Raw genomic sequence first — 8,187 nt, forward strand, 5'->3', positions numbered from 1 at the left:
GTACAGGTAACAGTTTTGCACACATCCTGTGCAAACAGGACCTTTGACTGTATTTATGATTGAATTAGTGTGTTTGCATCGCTGCTCTCTGTCGTTGATGATTAAAGAAGCTTTTCTTCTTTGGTATTTGAGTGTCTTTGCATTTGGGAGCAGGAAGTAGAATTGAACCACACACCACATGAGCATATGTGAAGACAACGGCTCCAATGGTTTTACAGAAAAAGAAAAGGAAGATGTAACTCATAAAGTTAGCCTTCCACTCATTATCCCACAGCTGTTATTGCACTAAGAAAACTAAATTTTACTTCAAAAGTTACTTGTTAAATAACAACATAACAAAATACTTTGATGTGTCTAAAATAAACCACACTACAACACGTTGCACAATGGCTGCAATGCATTAGCTCATAGTTTGGAAAGTTTCCATTATAACCAGATGGTGATATTGTCGCAGCATCGCTCTATTGTGACAAACTAACCAAACCGCAATGAGACACTTGTGCAACATTGCAGCAATGTAATAAAACAGTAATACGATGTATTTTACAGATTGCACCCATAATTTTCTATCACAGTTGGGGTAATGGTGTAATAATAACTGTGAAACATTTTTAAAAGTTGATGAAATATATTTAGAACATTCTTTTGTAACAATACAGCAATGCTCAGGTCCAGTGTTTTTGAGCATAGAATATCAAGCATCAGAATAAGGAATGTTACTACCATGTTGCACCAACCCAGTGGTTCCCAAACTTTTTTTGCTAGGCCCCCCTTTGTTTTACAAGAAAAATGTTCGTGCGGGGCACAAACACATCCTCCAACCACACACACCCCTATTTTGCTCCATTGCGGTTTATTTCACACCTCAAACATTTAGTAAACAATTAAGCAAATACAAGTAATCTGCAATAAATTACAGGTAGTAATAAAATAAAATACTAACTCTTTTACGCTACGTCCGCACCTACACGGGTATTTTTGAAAACGCAGCTGTTTCATCCACATGTAAACAGCGTTTTGAATCAACGAACATTGACATTTTTTAAAAACTGTTTACATGAGATGAATTGCAGAATGGCAGATAGAGACAAAATACTGTTAATCTGACTATCTTCAAGTTTTACACGCTTACATACACACACGCAGTTACTGTCCCTCCATTTAGAAAGACAGAGGTGTCACGGTGTAATTATTTTACGTGTAGTTATTTTTTTCCCGTGTAATAATATTCAACATCGCTGTCAATACATTTTTCCAAGAATGCCTCTCTGTGCAAAATGGGTTTAAAAACATAAACAGCTGTAGGATACTGTTCGTCCATGATTTGAACCGGGGGACAAATTTGTATCCCACTGTAACTTTACTGTATAAAGAGCTAACATCTCCAAAATGTCAGGAGTAGTTAGTCATTATGAGAAGTGTTTGTGAACTAAAAATCAAGAATGTGGGATACTGTTTGCCCGTGATTTGAAGAGCCCAGCGCGTGCTCCCGATGCAGGGAAAACCAATTATGCAGGGGAGACCTACCTTGGCACTTGTGCAGGTGAAATCAAAGGGAAGATATGCTTCACCATATTTTCTAGTTTTTGGCTTAGAATGAAGTTGGTTTGGAAACATATTCAGCTATGCTTCATCTCCCATGCTAGCAGTGTCCAAGCGTTTTGTTCCCCCCCCCCTTTTCATACCTAGGGGGCGGGCCGCACACTTTGGGAAGGTCTGCACTAGTGATGGGATTTCCAGCTCTTTTTAGAGATCCGGCTCGGCTCACTAAAAAGAGCCGGTTCTTTCGGCTCCGAACCGGATCTTCAGGCTGTTTTGTTGCTTTAATTAATTTATCATTAACAATAATATAAAATTATGCAGAAAAGGAATTACTAATGTAAAAAAAGTGGTTTTATTTATATGTTTATATATGGCCCCTAGAGACAAAGCACGTACAAACTCTAAAGCATATACAAACTCCAAAACACATTTCTAGCGTTAGCTGAACTTCCAAAACAAAGCTACCCAGATCACTTAAATTACACAATTGAAAGCATGTGTGTATTGTTTGTGTATTTATAGACAAGCACTCATATTTATTCAAATAATTTTTAAAAAAAGTTCATTTACCCATTACTACCACACACCAAATCCGGTTGTTGATACTTCCTGGCTTGTGTAGCCACTAGGTAACAAAAGCTCAACACTGTGCCCTAGCATCCTGGAGCACTTCTGTTGACTTTTGTACGTGCTTCTGAGTTTTTACGTGTTTTGGAGTTTGTACGTGCTTGTGAGTTTTTATGTGTTTTGGAGTTTGTACATGCTTCGAGGTTTGTAAGTGCGTCTGAGTTTTTACGCGTTTTGGAGTTTTTACGTTTTTTGGAGTTTGTACGTGTTTTGGAGTTTGTACGTGCTTTGGAGTTTGTACGTGCTTTGTCTCTAAGGGCCACCATAAATATACTTTATTTATTCACTCCACATAAAATGTAATAAATAAATCTTATAATACAAAAAACAACTATTTACATTTTAAACTTTTAACTATTTAATTTTTCAGCTTTTTCCTTTTAAACAAATAATGTGAAACAACACAAAACACTGCAAACCACAACACAATTAAATATAAATTTAAATATTAAAACAAAAAGAAGATGCACATTCTCTGTCATATGGGCCTGCATGATTTCTGAATACTTTATCATTTGCAACTGAAAATAGTGGATGATTACTATACTTTTCTAATGTGACGTTGTTGTCCCTCGCTCTCTTTCTCTCTGGCTCTGTTCCTGTGCTACTGCAAGTGTAACTAACGCCCCTTCCCCCCTCTGGCCTGCGCAAAGTACAGGCCGCGTGTGTGGAGTTTAGCGGAAAAAAGGGCGAGAGAGAGGGTGAGAGAAAGAAAAAAAAAACCTCACAGCCGGCTGGCGTTGTTCACTTCAAAGAGTCGGCTCTAAGAGCCATTTCGTTCGCGAACGACCCATCACTAGTCTGCACAAACCAAACTTTGTAGGAAACAAAAATTGTTACTAGTATAATTTGCAGGCTAATAGTAAAGCCATTATCACAGAATGCTATGTGTGATAGTTAGTGCAGCTTATGAAAGATGGCTATTTTAAAAAGCAGAAACCTTGGCTAAATGTTTGGGCCTAGTTTCAGATACTACACTCAACAAAAATATAAACGCAACACCTTTGTTACTGCTCCCATTCCCCATGGGATGGACATAGAGACCTAAAATTCATTCCAGATACACAATATAACCATCCCTCCCAAACAGTGGTCACAAATCAGTCCAAATGTGTGGTAGTGGGCACATCTGCTATATTGAGATAATCCATCCCACCTCACAGGTGTGCCACATCAGGATGCTGATCTGACATCATGAGTAGTGCACAGGTGTACCTCAGACTGCCCACAACAAAAGGCCACCCTGGAATGTGCGGTTTTTTGCGCTATTGGGGGTCTGGGGACCCAGAACCGGTCAGTATCTGGTGTGAACACCATTTGCCTCATGCAGTGCAACACATCGTCGCTAAACTCCAGAGAAAACCCACACAGGCACACTGAGCACACTTAAACTCTACATTGAAATGCCCCAGTTGACCAGATAGCATCCTTTCTGTGGGACAGCAGTGCCAACCACCGCACCACAGAGCAGCCTTTTCAAGCCATTATTAGTTTGACTTACATGTTTTTGTTTCCGATGCATGCTACATGCTGGTTCTTGCTAATTAACCTGAAATATACTCTCAAGTTATAATCCTAAATTGAGAATCATAAACAGTTTGGACTTTGGAAGGTGGGGATTGAGAGCATGTGATTTTTATGTCATATTTTTCACTTTCCGTTGTCTGGATTACTCACAGCATGTGCAGAATCACATGCTTGGCGCAGTCAATGAAACCTCGCCCCCCTATTTTTTAACTTTGGCTCATCCAAAGATGTGACGTACTTTCTTACTCCTTGAATGCAGGAAGTGACACCTTTCACTTCAGACTGAAACCAGCTACAGACGCTTATAAAAAAATGAACCAAGAAATTCTCTTGAGTCTCCCATATTTACGTTACCTTAAGTCTGGAACAGGAACCATTTCTAAACTGACGTTCACAGACAATAAAAAAGGGCAATTTCTCACCAGTTAAATGGTGTTAGAATTTAAATCATGCACAGTACAGAAGAGTACAGAGAATTAGCATTGAAAAAGAAGAACAAAGTTTTTCAGTCATGCAGAATCCACGATGCAAACGCAATCTCACGGATATTAAGAAAATGTTGTTCTTAGTCACATGCTTTGACACTGATGATACCCAGCCTGCAGCAACATTACATTCATGCTTGTAAATGACACATGTATATAAATAACACTAAAAGGAAAGCGCTTGAGTTTAGGCTTTGAAATTCTAATTTGTGGCTTTAACCACAGTGCTTATCTGATAAAGATTATATAATCGACACCAACATTGGCAAAAAAAAAGCAGTTTGCAGCTGTTTTAAAGCTACAAAAAGTGTAAGATTTATTTTTAAATGTGGACAAAATGGCCTCTAATAACTACTTTATAGTGAGCAGAGGGTACTGCAGAGGTAGACGGGGTCAGACTGACAGTGGAGGCCTTCATGGAGTATGTGGCACCTGTAGGACGTTGTGGTTTCATAGGTACTAAAAGTTGACGTGCCTTGCTGCAAAATCTGGCACAGACACACAAGCACATACTCACAAACATCCCACCTTAGATAACACATCGCCCACCGGCCACCATGTGACACATTCAGAGCACCCCGTTGCCTCTTTGGGGGAATAAACATGGAAGTGTGATTGTATGTGAAATTGTATACTGTATGAGGGGCAGATATAACAGAGGTAGGGAAACTGAGCCCCCCCCCCCAATAAAAAAGTGTACTTGAAGTTGGACAGATGTGTGGGCTACGTCTTTGACTTTTAAATCAAGTTAGACAAGGTCGCCCTCTAGTGGCAGAACAGTAAACCTCTGTTTCGCACTTAGCAGCCAGCTGGCCTGATGATATCTTATTTCTGCCACGCTGTAGTTGAATAAATAAATCCTTAAAATATTCTAAAATGAAGTTGAGCAATGAGTAAAATAATTTCTTGTTAGTGGTCCAGTGCTTTTATTGTAAAATATACAAGAAAAGGACATTGTTTCCGCCAGATAAGCCTGTATAACAATCTTGTTTGGTATAACAGTCAATGTTTTCAGTCAAATTATTTGCTTTAATAACAGCGGGGTCACTGATAACACTGAAAATATATAGTGAGCTACTTGGAATTTTTTTCCTGTCATTGTTACTGTGGAAACTAAACAAAAATCGTTAGATGCTTCACCTCAGGAAGAAACATAAATAAACCAAAAACATAAACAAACAAAAAAAAGAAGATTAAAAACAGTATTATAAAAAGACAAGAAAAAAACGAGAAAAAACCCCCAGAAAAATTAGCAGAAGACATTGTTTTTGTTTTCATAACATATGCAAGTCACATGTAAAGACAGTTTTAATAATAATAACAATTTATGTAGTCCTGTGAAAAACTGCGTACATCCTTACTGCTTCCACTGGAATTAAGAGGGTAAGTAGCAGTGAGGTGCTGGTAATCAAATGTATTTGATTAACTGATCAGCTAATTAAGTATGAGCACCTCTATAAAAACAGAAGATCTGAAGCTTTTTTTTTTGCAAATTATGCCACAGTTTTTTACATGGTTGACTCTACATTCCCTTACCTCAGATTGAAACTGAAAAAATCTAAGAGCTACCCCACAGACTCTACAGGCCTCAGTTAGCATGCTAAATGCTCAACACAGTTCAGGAAGAAGACTGAACGTGTATGGCTTGATTGGAGGGGTTTCTGGGACAGTGCCTCTTCTCACTAAAAAGGACATGGCAACATGGTTTAGGTTTGCAAAGTTGCATCTGAAAGAACCACGAGATATCTGGAACAATGTCCTTTGGACAAATAAGAGCAAAGTACAGATGTTTTGTTATAATGCATAGCTCCAAGTTTGCAAAAATCAAACTCAGTATATCAGCACAAACACCCCCAGCACGGTGGTGGAGAGGTGATGATTTGGGGTTATTCCTGTTGCCACAGGACTTGGGCGCCCTGAGCTGACCTCCTCTATAGACCAAAGTGTTTTAGACTTAGATGTGAGGCTGTCTGTCTGAGAGCTAAAGCCTGGCACAGCCAGGAAAATGATCCTAAGCACAGCAGCAAATCTAAATCAGAATGGCTGAAAAAGAAAACAAATGCCTGCAAATGTAAACGAACTGAAGCAACGTTGTACAGAAGACTGAGCAAAAATTCCTCCATAATGATACGAGAGACAGAAAAAGCCAAACACACCAATTCAAGTTGTTGTTGCTTAAGGTGGTTCCACAGACTACTGAATCATACTGTCTGCTTAGCTTTTCCCAGGACTGCATAGAGTCTTATGAAAAAGACTGTAGATGTTGAAAATAGTGTGATTATTTTAGGCATCCATTGTGTTGTAATACCTGACTTGTACTTAAAGAACTGCATGGCGACACTCCTTCAGCTGCTCCACTTTCCTTCCACGGCCCAAAGAAATGCTTGTTTAGGTTATTTGGCATATGGTTGTTCGTCTCCCAGACTGGATAGAGTGGAAAGTGGATGGATGCACCTATTTCATAGCAGCCGTTTTGAAACAAAATAATAGGAAACCAATGATGTTAGTTTATACGTGGTAATTGAATTCAAAATGAAACTAAAATCCAGTTTAAGCTTAAAAGCATACAAACTGTAAGGGTTAACTCAATGCACACTTTCAGGTTTTTTTTGGTGTGAAAATTGACTCACAAGTGAGTCATTTAAATAATATTCGAAAAAAAAAACAAATTTTAAACTGGTTAAAGCTATTTTAATCTTAAAATATTTGCATTGGTTAGTCACAGATTTATTCTTTTGTTCTTTTTTTTTTCCAAAGAAGGAGATGCCGTTATACCACTCACAGGTTCTGAAAGTAAAACAGTACAGTCACAGCAGTGGGCTGTGGAGGAAATGAGTTTCAGTATGTAACACCCACGGTCCCCATACATCACTGCCAAACAATCTCAAAAGAATCCAAGCTAGTATGAGGGTATCACTTCATACTATTGTGATATTCAGCAAAATCAATTAAAAGAAGCAGTGAAAAGACAGCAGATAAAGTTTTTTATTTATTTAACCCAGTGCCGATCCACATTAGCTTAAGATTTATCTTGCAGCACAAGTGCAGGACACTATTTAACAGATTTATTGATACAAAAAAGGAAAAACACTGTAAAAGCAACACAATCAGCTTGTTAGCTTCTTATCATCAAAGACATTTATTAATATTTAAACCTTCAAACTGTGTTTATATATAAAGATAACAGACTTCACTGTAGCATTATACTCTGAGTTTCTAAAATAAACCAATAACTGCCCATGCAGGCCAATAAACCTAGCACTGGTGCTCCCTACAGTTTAACTCTGTAAATTATAATACTGTACAGCAATGGCAGCAAATGCAAACACACACATAGACATAGATGCACTCTGTGTTTCTTTTGAACTCAGATTACTCACCCAGACACATAGAAAGACACACAAACGCCTTCTATCTCTCAGACAGTTATGCAAACAGTAATTCTCAGGATTCATGTGCACAGAAATCGTTTGGGCGGTGTTAACCACAGAGCACACAAAGGTTACAGGTCGACCACCCGTCTCTGTCCTGCAGGCAGCAGCTAAAAATAACAAACTTTTCATTCTTTTCCACCACAAACCATCCTTCAGGGTGACTCACACGGGCCGGTTTACTAAAAGTCAGATTTTTTTTACTTTCCCGTAACTTGCAAGTTCACAATTGGTGCCGTTTTAGCCATCGTTCTTCTCTACATCACAACCACAAATGGAGGGATGTCAGGTGAAGCAACAGCTTCGCAGTGGTGATATTGGTGTCCCACAGCAATCAGGCAAAGAGCAAGTGATGTGGCTTGAAATGTTCAGCCACCTTAAAAGGTTCAGAAACAAAGTATTTTCACAATTACAAAGTCCAAACGGTTTTGGTGGTTTCGGTTTTTCTGTGTCACGTTTGTTTGTGCCTCTGGTCTTCCAATTCTGAAGAGATTTTCAGTTAATATCTGATGACACCTACATATATGTGACATCAACATTTTTTCTAGTTTAGTGATCTATATAAGGGTTTTATA

The sequence above is a fragment of the Pundamilia nyererei genome, unplaced genomic scaffold (genome assembly GCF_000239375.1).
Source record: "Pundamilia nyererei isolate P.nyererei 1_Seehausen unplaced genomic scaffold, PunNye1.0 scaffold00194, whole genome shotgun sequence".
NCBI classification, from domain to species: Eukaryota; Metazoa; Chordata; class Actinopteri; order Cichliformes; family Cichlidae; genus Pundamilia; species Pundamilia nyererei.